Raw genomic sequence first — 17,743 nt, 5'->3', positions numbered from 1 at the left:
AAGGGTAAGTGATTATGCTCAAACAGGCATTTTTCCAACTTGGCATACAGATGGTTCTCTCTCAGATATTGAAAGATGATCCGAAAATGATCTGAATGAGATTCTAGGTCTTTGGAAAAGATTAGGATGTCATCAAGATATATGACTACGAAGGAATACAAGAGGTCTCAGAGAATTTAGTTCATAAGGTGTTGAAAGACCACTGGGGCATTGCATAGCCCAAAGGGCATCACCGTATATTCGTAGTGACTGTCCCTCGTATTAAATGCGGTTTTCCAGATATCTTCAGGTTGGATACGTATCAGATTGTATGCACCTCTCAGATCCAACTTGGTGAAGATCTGTGCCCCTTCAAGGTGGTCAAACAGCTCACTGATAAAAGGCAGAGGATATCGGCCTTTGCGGGTTATGGCATTGAGCCCCCTGTAGTCAATACAAGGGTGTAGACCGCCATCCTTTTTCTTAACAAAGAAGAACCCCATGCCAGCAGGAGAATCAGAAGGACGAACGAACCCTTTTTCTAGGTTCTCTTTAAAATACTCAGACATAGCTTGGGTCTCGGGTTGAGACAGTGGGTAAGTTCTGCCTTTGGGAGGTGATGTGCCCGGCAGAAGTTCAATAGGGCAATTGAACTTGCGTAACGGAGGCAAGGTATCTGCTCTCTGCTTCGAGAAGACATCTTTGAAGTCAGAGTACTGCAGAGGTAAACCAGGTAAAGTAACAGACTTCAGAACAGGGACTACTGGAGATACAGAACGTAAACAGGTCTTCTGGCATTTAGAGCTACACTGCACCAACTGCAGGGAATACCAATCGAACTGGGGTTCATGGGCCTAGAGCCAGGGCAGCCCCAGGATAACTGGATGTGTCGATCGTTTTAATACATAAAAGGACATCTCCTCTTCGTGGAGAGTACCCACGGTAAGACGAACAGCCACTGTTTGGTGGGTGATGAGCCCTGGAAGATGTTTTCCTTGAATGGAGGTGATGCATAGGCTCACCTCTAATGGCTGAAGAGGAATGTTCAGAAGCCTGACAATGTCATCCATAATGAAGCTGCCACTTGCTCCAGTATCGACAAGAGCAGTGGTGGTGAAGGTGTGGACCTTGATGCCCAGAGACACGGAAAGCAAAGAGTTGAGGGCCAGTAACAGTAGCGCCTAAGCTCAGGACCCCCACCAGGCTCAGGCATTGCAGTTTCCCAGACAAACCGTGCAGGATTGCAGACGATGTCCAGAAGTGCCACAGTAAAGGCAAAGACCCTCCTTCCGCCGACGGAGATGTTCAGTTGGAGACAATCACCCACGGTTTACCTCCATAGGTTCCACCACGGAAGAGGGTGGCGGTGCTGGAGTCTTCACTGGAGGACTGGAAACACACATGGGACGTAATGTAGGAGAGCAGGGAGCCTTTACTTCTAGGTGCCTTTGCTGGAGGCGATGATCGTTCTTCCCAGCAAGGGAAATCAGGTTCTCTAGAGACATGGGAGTCTCACGGATGGAGAGCTCATCTTTGAGAGTGCAGGAGAGTCCATCTAGGAAGATGGCTTGCAGACAATCTTCTTGCCACCCAAGCTCAGTGGCCAGAGTCCTAAACTCCACCATATACTTGGAGAGGGTCTGTGATCCTTGACGAAGGTAGAGTAGGTTATGGCTGGCTACAGCCTGGCAGCCTGGGTCTCCGAAGGTCTGCTTGAAGAGAGCGATGAATACAGATAACTTGGAAAGTATGGGATCAGAGTATTCCCATAAGGGAGAGGCCCATGCAAAAGCTTTCCCTTCCAGGCAAGATAGGAAGAAGGTCACCTTGGCGATTTCCTTCAGGAACAACGAAGGTTGCAGTGCAAATTGCATGAAACACTGATTAAGGAAGCCACGACAGGAGCGTGGATCTCCATTGTATCGAGGAGGTGCAGGAAGTGCCAACAATGCTTTGGGAAGCATGGAGACCGATACGCCCACGGGATTAGCCAAAGCTGTATCTTGTAGCAGGGAACAAAGCTCTTCCACTGAAGAAGCCAGCGATTCCAAAGCCTGGTGATATGGTTTGACTGTGGCGGCCAAACCCGGTAGGGCCTTGGAGGCAGGAGACTCCACCGAGTCCATGGCCTTGGCAACCTGTTGCACTCAGGGGTGGACCCTTGTCCTGGAGCAGTGGAGAACAGCTCCCTGGTAGGGACCAGGAAGCACCTGCCCCCAGGGGGCAGAGCACTGGAGAAGACAGAGGCTAGGATGAGCTTCACCACTGGAAGCCCGAGGTCCCCCCGGGAGGAGCCCATAGGAACCCGGGCCGCTTCGACTTAGGTGGGCCTCACAGGGTCTCCTGGAGAGATGGAAGTCAGGCATGCCCACAGACAGGAGAGGAGCGCAGTCAGGTTTGAGACTGGAGGTCAGATGGAGCAAGGAGGACCAGAACAGCATAGGCGATGACAAGGCTAGGAACAGAGCAAGAATCTGGAGATGTGGTCAAGCAGGCAGAGGTCAGAATCCAAGGAACAGTCCGAGAAGTGGTCAACAAAGCAGGGGTCAAGTTCCGAAGGTCAGATGAGGTCACAGGCAGGCCGAGGTCAGAAGGCAGGCAGCAGGCAGACGGGTCTAGGAGCAGGCTGTGGTCAGAAGGCAGGCGGGTCAAGGAGCAGGCTGAGGTCAGAAGGCAGGCAGCAGGCAGGTGGGTCAAGGAGCAAGCCAAGGTCAGTACCAGAGAGACAGTCTGGAGCCCGGAGATACTACCTGGGGAGACGACAGACAAACACAGGAACAAGAGGACACTGGAACAGAAGGATGCAGGAACAAGACTGGAACAAGGCTGGAACAGAAGGATCCTGGAACAAGACTAGAACAAGACTGGAACAGACTTAGAACGCAGTGACAATCTAGCACAAGTAAACCCGATTGCCAAGGCAAGGAAGTGCAGGCAGGGACTTCCTTATATCAGGGGATCAATCAGGGCGCGCCGTGGAGCTAAGACCCACCCTTGGCCCTACAAGAGACCGGGCGGTCCGCACGTGCGCAGGGGCGTGGCCAACGCCACTGAGGACGCCGAACTCTGGTGTGAGGCCTGGTGCGTAGTGGAAGGCCCGGCAACAGCCGCCGTAAGACGCCGAGGCCTGGAAGAGCTCGTAGCTGCCGCTAGGGAGGCCGACCTGCAACCTGCCGTGGAACCAGAGAGGTGAGCAGGCCCGTGCGCAGGCCGCACGCGGACGGGGTGCGTAACATTATCTAGCTAAATGGTGGTGTCTGATTATCCAGCCAGCTAAGTGGTCGGTGGGAAGGGGGCATAACTGAAGGAATTACTTATCCAGTTAACATAGCTGGAGGAGTAGCAATATTGAGAATTATCCGGCTAATTTAGCCTGATAAGTCAATAGCAGGTCTAAAGTTATCTAGATAAACTTATCTGTCTAACTCAAAAGTTATCAGGGTATATATATTCAGCAGCTGTTTTTCTATTATCTTTCAAATATTTTTATCTAAGGTCAAAGATAGATAATAGCTAAAAGTTTTCTCCTTCTATTATGAGTTGAATATTTAGAAATACCACAATACATTATTAAAATATATTCGGAATAATGCACGTATATGTACTATATATTTGCAGGTGATTCTAATGTGTTTTGTTCCTGGTTCTCTATGTTCTTGTTGCTTTAGCTGTCGATATCTCTGCTATGCTCCATGATCTTTGCTATTTACTGTTTGCTCATGCTTTATGACTAATGCATCATCCTGTGCCTGTTGATATACAAAGAACACTTTGTAAGCCTGAGGCATTTGAAGAGTGAAAATATCAACTTTATGATAGCGTTAAGGAACCTGAAGATGTTATGTTATAAGACAATTAATAGAGCTTTTTGTAATCTCAGGACCTACTAATAATCATCTTCAGGAAATTCCAAGAATTGGATGACTGTAAAATGCAATGAAATATGTTACAGAGGATGAGCACAAGCCTTTGCCAGTATTCTCCTGAGCTGCCATTGCCGGCTCATTTATCTATCAGAAGGGATACAGAATATGTTCAACCTTTACAAAGAAACACATAAGAAACTCAGTGCAACACTCCATTGACTGAGCAAAATGGTGACCACAGCATTAAGTGCTAAGTGGAAATGCTAACACCCCCCTTCAGAGTCTTACCCTGTCATTACTCAACAAGAGAAAAAAAAAGAAATAGGGAAATCTTTAATCTTGTTTAATGAGTCCGGCTGTGGCTGTTATCTGCAGGCAGCTGTTCTTCTCTTCAGCCTTCTCTGACTAATTGTCTGGGTGAGACAACCCCCTTCCAAGACCCCCTAGGCAAGGATCATGGAAAACAAATTGACTAGCACTGCCATAAGATTAATAAAAAATTACTGACAGCTGCTTATCATTCTTTGCCATCAAAGGAACTTTTAGCAAATCTTAAAACTTAGGTTTTTAAAATGTGGAAAGTTGAATTGCTTTTCTCTCTCTCACTCTCTCTGCTCTACTTTATTTCCTACCTGCAACAGCATATTTGCTACATGTCATTTTGCTATTTTACTGGGAGAAGCAATGCTGAATGTTTTCTAATCAAGACCAACATAAAGATGTGAGGCTAATATTCTTAGACTAATAGGAATACCAATGTGTTTCATAGACTACTAGGCCATCAGTCACAATAAAATCCAGATTTAGCACTTGGAGTGGCTTTTCCCTGGGGGCATTCACTGCAATTGGATAAAATATTGAACAATTATAGCATAAGTAAGAAAAATAGAGACAAACTACATCTATAAATCAGTCAAAAAGTACAATCAGCAAGAGTATGAGACATTCAAAACAATTAACCTAAACTTAAAAAAATTAGAACTTGATTTAACTAGTTTGCAAACTGAGAAGACAATATGAACTCATAAAGAGTTGTGCTTGCTAAAAACTCTTGTATTTTTACCTAAACCAAACCATTTGAAAGCCTTAATGCCTCTGAGCCCAGATCAAATTAAGATAACTGTGCCAATTTTTCTCTCTTGGGCAGTTTAAATGCATCTGTTCATGAATTGCAGAATATATGACTTAGGTCATAGTGGAAGAATTGCTGGCTTGTCACAGCTGCAGCAGAGTGAGAGCGCTATGTGTGGTCCTTTGAGAGAAGCTTTGCTATGGACATCCACAGCTGTGTGGCAGTGAGTGGGTGAAGGTGAACACAAGGGATGTCATTCTTTTTTCTGTGCCTTCGTGAACTGAGGATGGAGGTGAGTATAAGGAGCATTCAGTTCAAAAGGCCAGTTTGTTCCCACTGAGCTATGGAAGGATAAAGAGGCAAAGTAACTCTGTGCTCAGTTTCCCACAGACATAAAGGACCTAACTTGGATTCATGAATTACTGTGTTATATTTAGGTTCATTTTTTTCTAACAATATTTTGGTAGTAAATTGCATCCATGCATATAACATACAGTGGAATATCTATTTTTAAAAAAATGTTATCCTATTCTATGCCTATAGCAAGACTCTTTAGAAAATAGGCACTTTCTATATTATTAATATTTTCTGGGTTGAATATAATTGAATATACTTTGCACAAGGAGGAAAATAAACCCCAGTTTGTCTGCTGACATGTTTACATTTTTCATTTCATAAGTGAACACAAGAGTTGGCAAGTATGATGAACAAAGATAAAGCTTCTTGCTCGGATCTTAATAATATATGTATCATGTTGATAGGCATGACTGCAAACATTGTAAAAGAATGAATTATGAATGCCCTGATATTAAAAATGTGCCATTTATTAATAATTAGAATATATCTAGGATGTGCAATCATATTTGTTTATAAGATAAGAGAAGCTATGTGAAGCATCCTGCAATTTGAGAACCTGAGGTACAGCCATCGAAAGACCAATATATAAATTACATTTGGTTATTATTAGTGTATCATTATTGTCTTTAAAAGCAGCTCTTCAACACATCCAGCTTAAAAGCCTGCCATGTTAAAATTCTCCCTCCATACGGTAGTTGTACAGCACTATTTTATTGTGCTATATACTATTAGGATAGACAGAACTAGCACACCATGGTAGCCAACCTCAGAGAGTACATTCTATGATAAGGCTGATACCATTAGAGGCAATCTTAATTGTTAAGGTTACTTTCTTCCATATTCATACGTTTCTTTGGCGTGCTATGATCTCAGCTTCATCCAATCTCCTCTAAAGTCCTCACAATGAGTTCTTAGATATCCTTAGCATCTCAGAACAATTGGAGGCTGGGGCTGTGGGTAGGCAAAAGAAGAGTAGTGAAGGTTGTCAGATTTGTGCAGCTGGAAAATGAAACTGGGCAGACTGGATGTGCCAAATGGTCCTTATCTGCCAACATCGACTAAATTACTATGTTACCCAGATAGGGCACATCAGTGATTCACTGAATCAAGTCAGGGAATCGCTGATGGAAAAAATACATTTTGTAGGTTTGATGTGTGTTAAACCTAAAATATAAAAGAAAAATAATCACAAATTATGTTCATTTCTTTATGGGTGTATAATGATATATATACCTATTGGACATTTCAGAAGTAACAACACAGGAACATTTCAATGTCCTATTAAGAATGCTACACTGAAACACTGCTTCAAAAGAAAATTCTGCCTACCAGGTACTATGAAACATTTCAAAAATATGTGTGGCAGGTAGTTTTATACACATTGTGATAATTACCATTTTCACTGTTAATCCTTTGGTTTTAAAACTTTCTAAATAGCTCCACTGTAATTCTCATATACTGTTATGAGCAGTGGTAAAAAAATTACAAATTATATAATTATATATATTGCAATCTGATCAGTTCATGTCATGTATGTTTCACTATTTTTACTCTTTTCCATTCATAACTGCTCAGAACAATTGTATGGCAACAGCTTAAGGAATTTCTAAAATAATGATTTAGCAGTAGCATTTTTAATTTTTATCATAGGTATTACTGCTAGCATTTCTGAGGATAAACAATGATTTATATGCAAAGTTTGTGAAAACTGCCTAGCCCGTCTGCACATGAAAGTATTCATGTAGTGTCAATACACTTCTGTTTTTATGGACAGAGAGAGGAGACATTTCTAGGAGCAGAGTTTGGTAAAGATTAGCACTTAAACACATGCACACACAATTACATGAATATATATTCCACAAATTAGGATTGTACTTAAATATTCTTTCATAGCTTCTAACACAACTACTCTGTTCCACCTACAATTTCAAGCTCAGACTGCTCTCCTGCTCCTAACCAGTAACAATGCAAGCTTCCCCGCTAGATTCTCAACCCACTATTCCCCCTCCTCCCACCCTTCGGTCTTTTTTCCCCTTTGGTCCCTCCATCCCCCCCTCTTCTAAGCCTCAACTCCCTCGACCCCCACCCCCCTCCTCTTAGCCTCAACCCATCTCCATTAATCAGTTGCCCTGTACAGACAGAACCACCCCTTAAAACTGTTGTTTGGTTTGATCACCTACTAAGTCATTTAAAAAACTGTTTGTTTGTTTATCACCTACTAAGTCGTTCACCTAGTTACTATTTTACTTTGCTAGTTATCTACTCTATAGTAGTGCTATGTTAAGCTATTTCCTCCTCTCATAGTTGTCCTGAATTCATCACCCTGTTTTATATAACTTTTTTTCTCCTATATCGTTGGTTTTCCCTTGTTTTGCTGTAAACCAGTACGATAAGATATTTACCTTGAGCATCGATATATTAAAAGACTTTCAATAAATAAATAAAAATATGTACTATATGTGCTTAATTTTACTGGAAAAAGTATTCCCATAAATTTTAGGTGCAAGTCTGAGCAAGGACGGTTTCTGACCCAATTTTCAAAGGGAAACTTTTCGCTTTGAAAACCATCAAATCTGCAGGTAAAATTTACCCACAAACTACATTTCTGTGGACAGTTTCAAAGTTGGCCTCTATCCTGTTTTCTTTGTAACTAAATTATTGTTAGAAAACATCAAGTTCAGTGCAAAATGTTTAATTTTAATGCTTTACTCACTAGTCTGAGGTCTCAAGTTTTACTATAAGGTAGTCCACAAGTCAAAATTAAGAAAATGAAAATGTGCATCAACTTGAGTAGAAAATATTTCTGATAGGGTCACTGCTACTTTTTCAGTATATTCTGCAGATTAAATGAAGATGATGACTGTCTACAATTGCATCAAACAGATACCAACATTTTTGTTACAGACAATATCTGACTTCTGCTGGATCTGTATTCAACTCTATCATGAATCTGGAAATATTGTGGCCTTCAGCTTCTGTCATAGGAAATCTTGTAGTAGACAGGCAGCAGACAAAAAGTAAATTACTTCTTCCTGAAATAAACTGGCATCAGAGGTACTTTTTCAGTTTGAGAATGGATGTAGAGCTTAAATTGTGTGAGTATATCTTTTTCTACTAAAATCAAGCATGTCACTGGTATTCTGGTGAGGAGAGTATACAAATAAAAGGCAATGTGGGGTAAATACAGATCACCAGAATAAATAAGGATAGCAATCTGAATAGTCTTCTTTACTCATTGTCTGACTGGACAATGGCTAGCATGGTGATATCTTTTGGTGATTAGAGTTTAGAAGTTTTATCATTTTTTCAAAGAAATCACTAATAAAAAGGTACCTAGGTGTCTTATTTCTTTTGAAGAACTCAGAAGAATTTACCTACTGCTAAATGAGCTATTCCTTCTCCAACAGGGCACATTTCAGCCAATTTACTGAAGCAATCATGACAGACAAGTATGTAGACATTTTCACTTGCATTCTTGGCAAAGATCCAACTCCTCCAGACTCCCATAAGTATGTTGCATTCATAGGCATTCTGTATTGCACTACTTCCTTTTGGGAGGTTTTTCATAAACTGACAGCCTTAGCATGTCATCACAAAACTCTTTCTGTCTGCATCCACAATTGTTCAAAACATATGCTTTTACAGATGGCTAAAAGTTATCATTATTCCCATGTATTCAAAAAATGTATAATCATAGAAATATTGCAGAGATGGAGGAGCATAGTTTCTAAGATGTTTGAAAATATGAAAAGGATATGAAGTCTTCCTGCACTTGAAAAGCTTCAGCAAAGGGGAATCTTCAGTGATTTCAGCTTCTGAAAAATTCCACGATGATGGGATTTTCCTTTTAGAGTTCTGTGTAGACTCAGATTGTTTTATTGTGTAGTCAGATGGAGGCATGCCCCCATGGCCAAGAGTGACCTGAGCACTGGCAAGGAGAGTCTGATGGGTTCCAGCTGGAACAGCAGCACAGTGCCTTCTACCTACAATGGCCACCTTCTCCTTAGGTTGTACCCTCTGGTGCTGATAGCTGACAGGGTTTAGGTAGGAACAGGGCCAGCGTGTCAATTAGGAGAACTTCGGTGGTTGCCTAGGGTGCCGAGCCATAGGGGGCGCTGAAGAGAAGCCACGTGGTGTCGCGGCAAAGAGAAATAGAGACTTTGTGCTGCTCATGGCCCTGAGAAGCACACAGTCTGTGCCAAATCAGGTGGGGTGAAACCGGGGGAGGGGATGTGACCGGGGGGGGGGGGGGGGGGGGGGGGCAGTGCAAGGGTGCTCAATACCCTTGCACCAGCCCTGGATAGGAAGCTTGGAACCAGGACTAAGCAGGAATGTAGTTAGCACAAGTGAACACTGGAAATAGGTAGACTAGATGAGATGAAGCATCAAGGAATTTACTAGAGTCGACGCAGCAAGAAGAACTCTGGAAGCAGGACTCCAATGAAAGGGCTGAAGAATGAGAACCAAGGTCCTGCTGCCTGGAAACTGTATGTGTCCAGACAGGAAAAAATATGGATATCAAAAGAAAGTGTAGGCCAAGGAGCTGGGATAATTGATCAGTCCCAAAAGCCCATAGAGATCCTTGCTGGTGGGAGGTAAGAACTGCCTAATGGGACCTCATAGTAGCACCCCTTTCAAGGATGGCCTATGTAAGTCTCTTAGGTTATCTTGCAAGAAATCTTCTTAGAAGACAAGGTGCATGAAGATCAATAGCATCAACCCAGCACCTTTTCTCAGGCCCATAACTTCCAGTGATGCAGTTACTATGTTTTTTTATGGGATATCTTGGAATTCAGATTATCCTTACCTTAAATTCAGGTTGACCATAGATCAAGGTCAGAGCTAGAGGTGTTGCATTCTATCAAAAGGGTCTGGTTTAGCTGGATTCAGTAAAGAAACATAAAACAAGGAAGGAATCATCAGGGAGTCAGAAAACTGGAGACATATCATCACATGGTTGATTCTTTCTATGATGGCGTAAAGGCCTATAAATTTAGGGCCTAGCTTGGCACAGGGAAGTTTCAAGCATAGGTTCTTGGTGGACAACCAAATTTTATCACCCACTTGATACTGATCAATGATGATGATCTGTGAATCTCTTCTGCCAAGTTGTGGCTTTCTCTAGATTGCTGTGCATCTGCATAGTGATGGCAGTGTCAGCTGGAGGTGTGACCCTAAGGCGAAGAGTAAACGGTACACTGGCAAGTGTTTGACAAATTCCAACTGGAACAGTGGTAAGGCGTCTTCTGTCTGCAATGTCTACCTTCCCCTTGGGTTGATTCCTTGGGTGCTGGTGGCCATCAGGACTTAGGTAAGAGGCTTGAAACCAGGACTAAGCTAGAATGCAGTTGAACAAGCAAATACAGGAAATGGGAAGCCTAGATGAGATAAATTAGCAGATCTGAAGAAGAAAGGAATATGCTGAAGTTAATGCAATGAGAACTCTGGTAGTAGGATTTTCATGAGAGGACTGAGAACGAGAACCAAGCTCTGTCAACTTGCTGCCTGGAAGCCTGAAATTTATGTGTCCAGACAAAAATAAGATAACCACAAAAATGAAATGTGGGTGAAGGAGCGGAAAGAACTGACCTGATAGTTTCAGAAGCCCACAGAAAATCCCTGCTGGCAGGAGACAAAAACTGCCTATCAGGACCTCCAGACTGTAGTGTTTTTTTTATTAAAGGGTTCAAATGATGTCAGACACTTCTTTTATGATGTGCTATATAGACTTTTGGATGGTGTAGATATCATAAGCCAGTGGTTCTCAACCTTTTTTCTATCAGGACACACCTGAGGGGTGATGCTCACATGCGTGACACAATGAACACATGACCATCATGGGACTAAATATAGGCATATGCTCTGCATCCACAGGAGTCATGTGTCCCCCCCACACACACACACACACACACTTCCTAACAATGGGTGCAGAACTAAGACATTTTCCCTGTACAACTCACCATACAAAAGATATTCAGATTCTGGGTCATCTTAATAACAGCATCACAAACTCCCTCTTCTACTAGGCATATTGTAAAATAATACAAACAAGCACCACTCTGTACATGTCTATAAAATCTACCATATCTCAGCAGCACTAACTCCAAGAAATGAAACAGCAATAGCCCTACCCATGAAAAGGCAGCAGTTATCCACCAGTGCAATATAATATTGAGAAAATACAATAAATAAGGCCAATACAAACCTCTAGTAAAGTACCTCATCTCAGTCATATACACACAGAACACAGACAGACCTGCCTTCACCAAATATAGAATAAAAGACAACAAATTGCAAATGTGCAAATTAAACTTGGACTGGAAACTCCAAGACCACCTTCTACATGCACTGGAAAATTGGAGACTAGAAACAAAAATATATTTCTTCCTCCACTAAGTAGAGTTCAAAGAGAGAAGAAATGCATATTCTTAAAACTGACATAGTATGGCCCTTGTACCCAGTCACTCCCCTCCATGCCCCCATCACCCCTCACTTCTTTCAACTACACAATCATCCCTTCACATGCTCATATCCCTATCCAACATTTCCAACACCCCCCACCCCACATCTGTTTACCAGTACTCCAACTCTTTCTGCTCTTCCCTTCCCAGAATACTTCTGATCACTTCTTTCTTACCCCTTCCTGCTCAGCATCCCCCACTTCCATCTCTCTTCTCCCCTAACCCAGCAGCCCCACACCTCTATCTCTATCTTCAATTCCATCTCTCTTCCTTGCCCAGCAGCCCTCAACCCCAATCTCCTTTCCCCACCCCTTCATATTCAGCAGACTCCTGACTCCCTATCTCCCCACACCTTCCTGCTCAGTACATTTCCCCCTCCTTCTGGCTCCCAGCCAGCAGAAAAGCCTTCGGTGCAATCCAGAGTCTTCCTCCTTCTTTATCAGCAGCAGATGAGGGCAAGAAGCATTGGGGAGAGAAAGACGAGGAGGCAGCAACAGTGGATCTACAGAGCACGCACATTTCTCCCTTATTCCCCTGCATTCACATCCAGGCCCCAAGGGGTGAAGAGAGCATCAGCAGCCTCACTGCCAGGCCAGACAGAGGAAGATAAATTGGGTGTCTGGCCGGGCACATATGAATAGGAGTTGGTGATATCATGCTCTGATCTGGGTGTAGGAAGAGGAAATAACCTTTCATCGGCCAGGAAGAGGAGAAGGAAGCAAGATCAGCTTCCTCTCATACCCAATAAAATAGAAGTCAGATAACTCCTGCCCAGACTGCTGAGGAAATATCAATCTTCTGCTGACTCTGCGACTCACCTCCCAGGACTTCACAGCAAACTAGTGTGTCCCTGTCCCAACATACCTGTTGAGAAGCACTGTCATAAGCCATTAACTATAGCTCCAGGACCCAGATCACATGAACCTAAAAAGGTCTGCTGCAGTCAAAGAATTCCAATATAGAAGCTATTTAGGTGCAAACAAACAGAAGGAACACTAGTGCCACTAATATCTATAAAAACTTCCAAATTCAAAGTGGTATATTTAATCTTAAAACACCCAAAACCACATTAAAAAAAAAAAAAAAAACTTCAACAGAGTGAAAAACCAGAAGACTCATCAACCTCACTGCAATATTGCATAAAAGTATCACTCTGCATTTATAAATGAGCTTTAACTCATCTTCATATTCTGGAAAAAAACATGCAATAATCCCTTTCAAGTGTTATTCCCCAAACCATCACCCTCATGTATGCAAACCTCTACAAATATCAATGATAATTCAAACAATTATATACAAATAATAACTATACGCCACACATTCCTAACAGTTTATCATGCATATTCAATGCAACAATGTTACATCAGGAGTAGATGTGGAAGGGTTTGTTATGGAGTCTCAATTTAGTGGACCCTTGGGCCGACCTGTAGGAGACTGGGAAAGGTGGTCAATGTCTCTAGTATGTAGCAGGCCGGGAGGCAGATGTTCAGGCAGGACATGGAGGTGATCTTCACCCTGGAAGCTGGTACTCCCCCGGGAGGAGCCCGTAGGGGCCTGGCCGCTGGGACTTAGGCGGGTGGTTGATCAGGACTGAGAACTGGAACCAGATTAGAACAGTAGACAAGTACTGTAACAGGGCTCGGGTACTGGAACCAGGCAGAAAATGAAGCAGGACTCGGGTACTGGAACCAGGCAGGATCTGTAGCAGGCAAGCAGGAACCAAGCAGGTACTGTAGCAGGCAAGTAGGAACGGAGCGAGTAGCAAGGCAGCTCACTCCGGGGCACGACGCAACAGGGAACCAGGAGGTAAACCCGTTGCAAGGCAAAGACTGAGTGTCCGCGGCTGGCTTATCAAGGCCGCGGCGCCTGACGTCAGGAACTGGGCAGAGTCACCTCTGGCGGGAAACGGCCTAGAAAAGCGCCCAAGTGGCACGTGCCTAGAAGCAGGGCATCCATGGGAGGCTTCCCGGCGGTGCCGCCCCCGCGGGGACGCCGCCGAACAGGCCGCAAACCAGGCCAGCAGAAGTGAGAACAGGTCCAGGAGCACGGAGGTAAGGGTCTGGTTGCGGCACTCGCGGCCAAAACCGTAACAGGGTTTTCAAATTTATTATCAAGTAAAACTTTCAGTTGATTAGGTTCAAAAAAGATGTAATTATGACTCAAAATAAGTGAATTGCATTTAGCTGGGTATCTGAGACAGGAGGTACCCCCTATTGCTAATACTGCATCTCTTTACTGGAGGAAAGATTTCCTTCTAAGCTGTGCTTTGTTTGCAAAAATCTGGGAAAACCCATAATTTCTGACCCCTAAAAGAATTGTGCCTATAACAGAAATAAAGCCTCATTATATTCTTTTTTTGACTCAGAAGAACAAATTATCAATAAAGTAGCTCTTTCCTGAGCTACATCAGAAGTCTGTTCTAAGAAATTAGTAATATTAAGAGTATCAGTTAAGGAGGAAGAAATAACTCCTTTTCTCGCATCCTTCTTACCCTTATAAGGCAAAAAGTAAGCTTTAGTTTAGGAAGGAAGAGATTCAAGACCTTCTTTCATGTACTTTTTAACCAATTCAAAAGGAGAGATAAGAGTAACATTAGGGAAATTAAGAATACAGAAATTAAGTAAACAAGATCTATTTTGAAAAATTTCCAAATGCCTATTATTCATGGCACTATCCTTTACAGTGTAAACTTTAAAATCTTGAAAAGAGAAATTTTGAGATTCCAGCATTTGAATTTTAACTCCCTAATCAATAGTATTAGATTGGACAACAGCTAACTGACTTTTTACCAAGTCAACTGAAGTGTTAATATCATTCAATCTGTTATTCACAGCTTTCTCCAAGAAAGTAATAGCCTTCCAAATGTCCTCGAGAGTTCTTGAGCCAGGACTTTCCATGCTGAACTTCCAAGGATCTTCAGAATATTGTTGTTGAGGAATTATAGGGGGCAAAGAATAAGCTCCACAGTCCAAGGCAATAACTGAACCAAAACTGTTCCTCATAGTCAAGAGCAAGCATGGCAGTTGATGATCATCAGGGCTCAGTGTGGTCTTAAGCTCTGGCAGAACAACTGCTGTCTCTTGAGCGGAGTCAGCAATGAGCAAGGCATCTAACTGTTGTTGCTGCATAACACTAAAATCTTATGGCTGAGAAGAATGAGAGGCTGGACCCGAGGAGTGGCGCCAACCTCTCATTTTTACCATAATGATCATAAAAAGTGAAGGAGCAAGCTCTGAAAAGCACAAAACTCCTGCGAATACAAATGACAGGAAAAAGGCTCCCAGGGGCATGACCCTTTGGTGCATTGCTTTAGTGTGCTGCAGGACACCTTCTCTTAAGCCCAGAGTTGGCTTCTCCTATGGGCATTGCTCACTGTAGAGGGCCTCCAGAAGCTCAGGATGACCCTGGAATAGCATGAGGAGCTGGATGGTGAGTCTTCCTCCTCACATACATGTGTAGAGCACCTTTTCTTAAGTCCAGAAGTGGTTCCTCCCCTGGGTATCACTCACTGTAGAGGACCTCCGGCAGTTCAGGATAGCCCCAGAAGAGCGCAGGGAGCTGGATAGTGAGCCTCTCTCCTCACAAAGGAGTGCAGGGTGCCTACTCCTAAGCCCGTAAGTGGCTCCTCCCATGGGTGTCAATCACTGTAGAGAACCACTGCCAGTTCAGGATGACCCCGGAGGAGCACAGAGAGCTGGATGGTGAGCATCCCTCCTCCATGCCATTTATTATTATGTTATATTTTATTTATTTTATTTAAGATTTTTATATACCGGCATTCGTGATACAATCACATCATGCCGGTTTACATAGAACAAGGGGTGTACAATGAACAATTGAGTAACTTATTGGTGAGGAAGTAAGCAGTTACAAATAACAGGGGAGATAAAACTGGGAGAAGAGAAAAAAAGGATAGGATAACATTAGATAACAATAAAGATGTGCTGAATTAAACCAGCTGATTGGCTACTATTTCCATGATATTTTAAGTCTATATTGGTTGTCTAGATAGTGTGTACATAGTAGAGTTTTAATCATAAATGTAAAGTTAGGTGCTTTTGTGTATTTATGGTTGCATATTTCACCTGTCCTGTTTATGAAAAACTTTTAAAAATTAAATCAGCATAAGGATTATAGAAATAAAATTTACTATGAAACAAAAGACCAAAAACTATTATAGAAATGATGGCAGAAGAAGACCAAATGGCCCATCCAGTCTTCCCAACAAGCTTTCATACTTATTTTTCTCATACTTATCTGTTACTCTGACTGCTGAGGTCAGGGCCCTTATTGGTAACTTTTTGGTTTTAATTTCCTTCCACCCCCGCCAATTGATATAGAGAGCAGTGCTGGAGCTGCATCAATGTGAAGTATCAAGCCTAAATGTTTAGGGGTAGTAACCACCACAATAAGCAAGCTACTCCCATGCTTATTTGTTTGCCCAGCCTGTGCAATTTAGTCCTTGTTGGTTGCTGTCTGAATATAATTCCTCTTTTCTTCATTCCCCCCTGCCGTTGAAGCAGTGAGCTGCACTGTATATGTATTCAAAGTGAAGTAACAGGCTTGATTGGTTCAGGGTAGTAACCGCCGTAACAAGCAAGCTACTCCCACAATTATTTGTGACTGCAGATCCTTTCTCCCACATTTCCTCTTGCCGTTGAAGCATAGAGCAATATTGGAGTCACATTAACTGTGTGTATGTTTATTGAATAAGGATAGTAGCCATCATTCCAGTAAGCCACCCCCATGCCTCGTCTTCAATTCAATCACATCCTCTAGACTTTATGGATCCACAGTGTTTATCCCACGCCCTTTTGAAATCCTTCACAGTTTTGGTCCTCACCACTTCCTCCGGAAGGGTGTTCCAGGCATCCACCTGTCCAGTCTTCCTTCCTGGAGTTTTAAATCATGACCCCTGGTTCTGCTGATTTGTTTCCAATGGAAAATGTTTGTCATTGACTTTGGATCATTAAAACCTTTCAAGTATCTGAAAGACTGTATCATACCACCCCTGTTCCTCCTTTCCTCCAGGGTATACATATTTAGATTCTTCAATCTGTCCTCATAAGTCATTTGATGTAGACCCTCCACCTTTTTGGTCGCCCTTCTCTGGACCGCCTCCATCCTGTCTCTGTCTCTTCTGAGATACAGTCTCCAGAACTGAACACAGTACTCCAAGTGAGGCCTTGCCAAGGACCTGTACAAGGGTATAATCACTTCCCTTTTCTTACTCGTTATTCCTGTCTCTATGCAGCCTAGCATTCTTCTGGCTTTAGCTATCGCCTTGTCGCATTGTTTCGCCAACTTCAGATCATTAGACACTATCACCCCAAGGTCTCTCTCCTGCTCCGTGCACATCAGCCCTTCTCCCCCCATCAAATACATTTCTTTCGGATTTCCACACCCCATACGCATGACTCTGCACTTCTTGGCAGTGAATCTCAGCTGCCATATCTTCGACCAGTCTTCCAGCTTCCTTTATATCCCGTCTCATTTTCTCCACTCTTTCTGGCATGTAAGATCTGTTGCAGATCTTAGTATCATCTGCAAATAGACAAACCTTACCTTCTATCCCATCTGCGATGTCGCTCACGAAGATATTGAACAGGACCGGTCCCAACACCGACCCTTGTGGCACTCTGCTCATCACTGCTCTCTCTTCCGAGTAAGTTTCATTAACCATCACACATTGTCTTCTATCCTGCAGTAAGTTTGCTATGCATGCCACCACCTTGGCACTCACTTCCAAGCTTCTCGTTTTATTCACAAGCCTCCTGTGCGGGACCATATCAAAAGCTTTGCTAAAATCCAAGTAGATCTTCTCTAGAAATCACATGATCTTTGGCAGTCTATTATCTTTGGCAGTCTATTATCTTTGGCAGTCTATTATCAAAACCCAACCTCTAGCCTATATTAGGCACCGCTCATGTTAATTATGTTATTACCCCCATATATCTTAATTATGTTATTACCCCATATATCTTAATCCAAGTTAATTCGACCTGTTC

The 17,743-nt window shown here is 42.9% G+C and overlaps 1 long non-coding RNA gene across 1 annotated transcript; it reads left to right on the top strand.

The window, feature by feature from the left end:
- Positions 1-5,057: 5,057 nt before the first annotated feature.
- LOC115081813 lies at positions 5,058-8,345 on the top strand. The gene is made up of 4 exons (XR_003853892.1): positions 5,058-5,209; positions 6,524-6,606; positions 7,775-7,853; positions 8,179-8,345. It is a non-coding gene; the product is annotated as an uncharacterized LOC115081813 (long non-coding RNA).
- Positions 8,346-17,743: the final 9,398 nt, after the last annotated feature.

The sequence above is a fragment of the Rhinatrema bivittatum genome, chromosome 1, assembly GCF_901001135.1.
Source record: "Rhinatrema bivittatum chromosome 1, aRhiBiv1.1, whole genome shotgun sequence".
Classification (NCBI taxonomy): Eukaryota; Metazoa; Chordata; class Amphibia; order Gymnophiona; family Rhinatrematidae; genus Rhinatrema; species Rhinatrema bivittatum.
The sequence above is the reverse complement of the archived record's forward strand: the minus strand, read 5'-3'. Positions and strand labels throughout refer to the sequence as shown.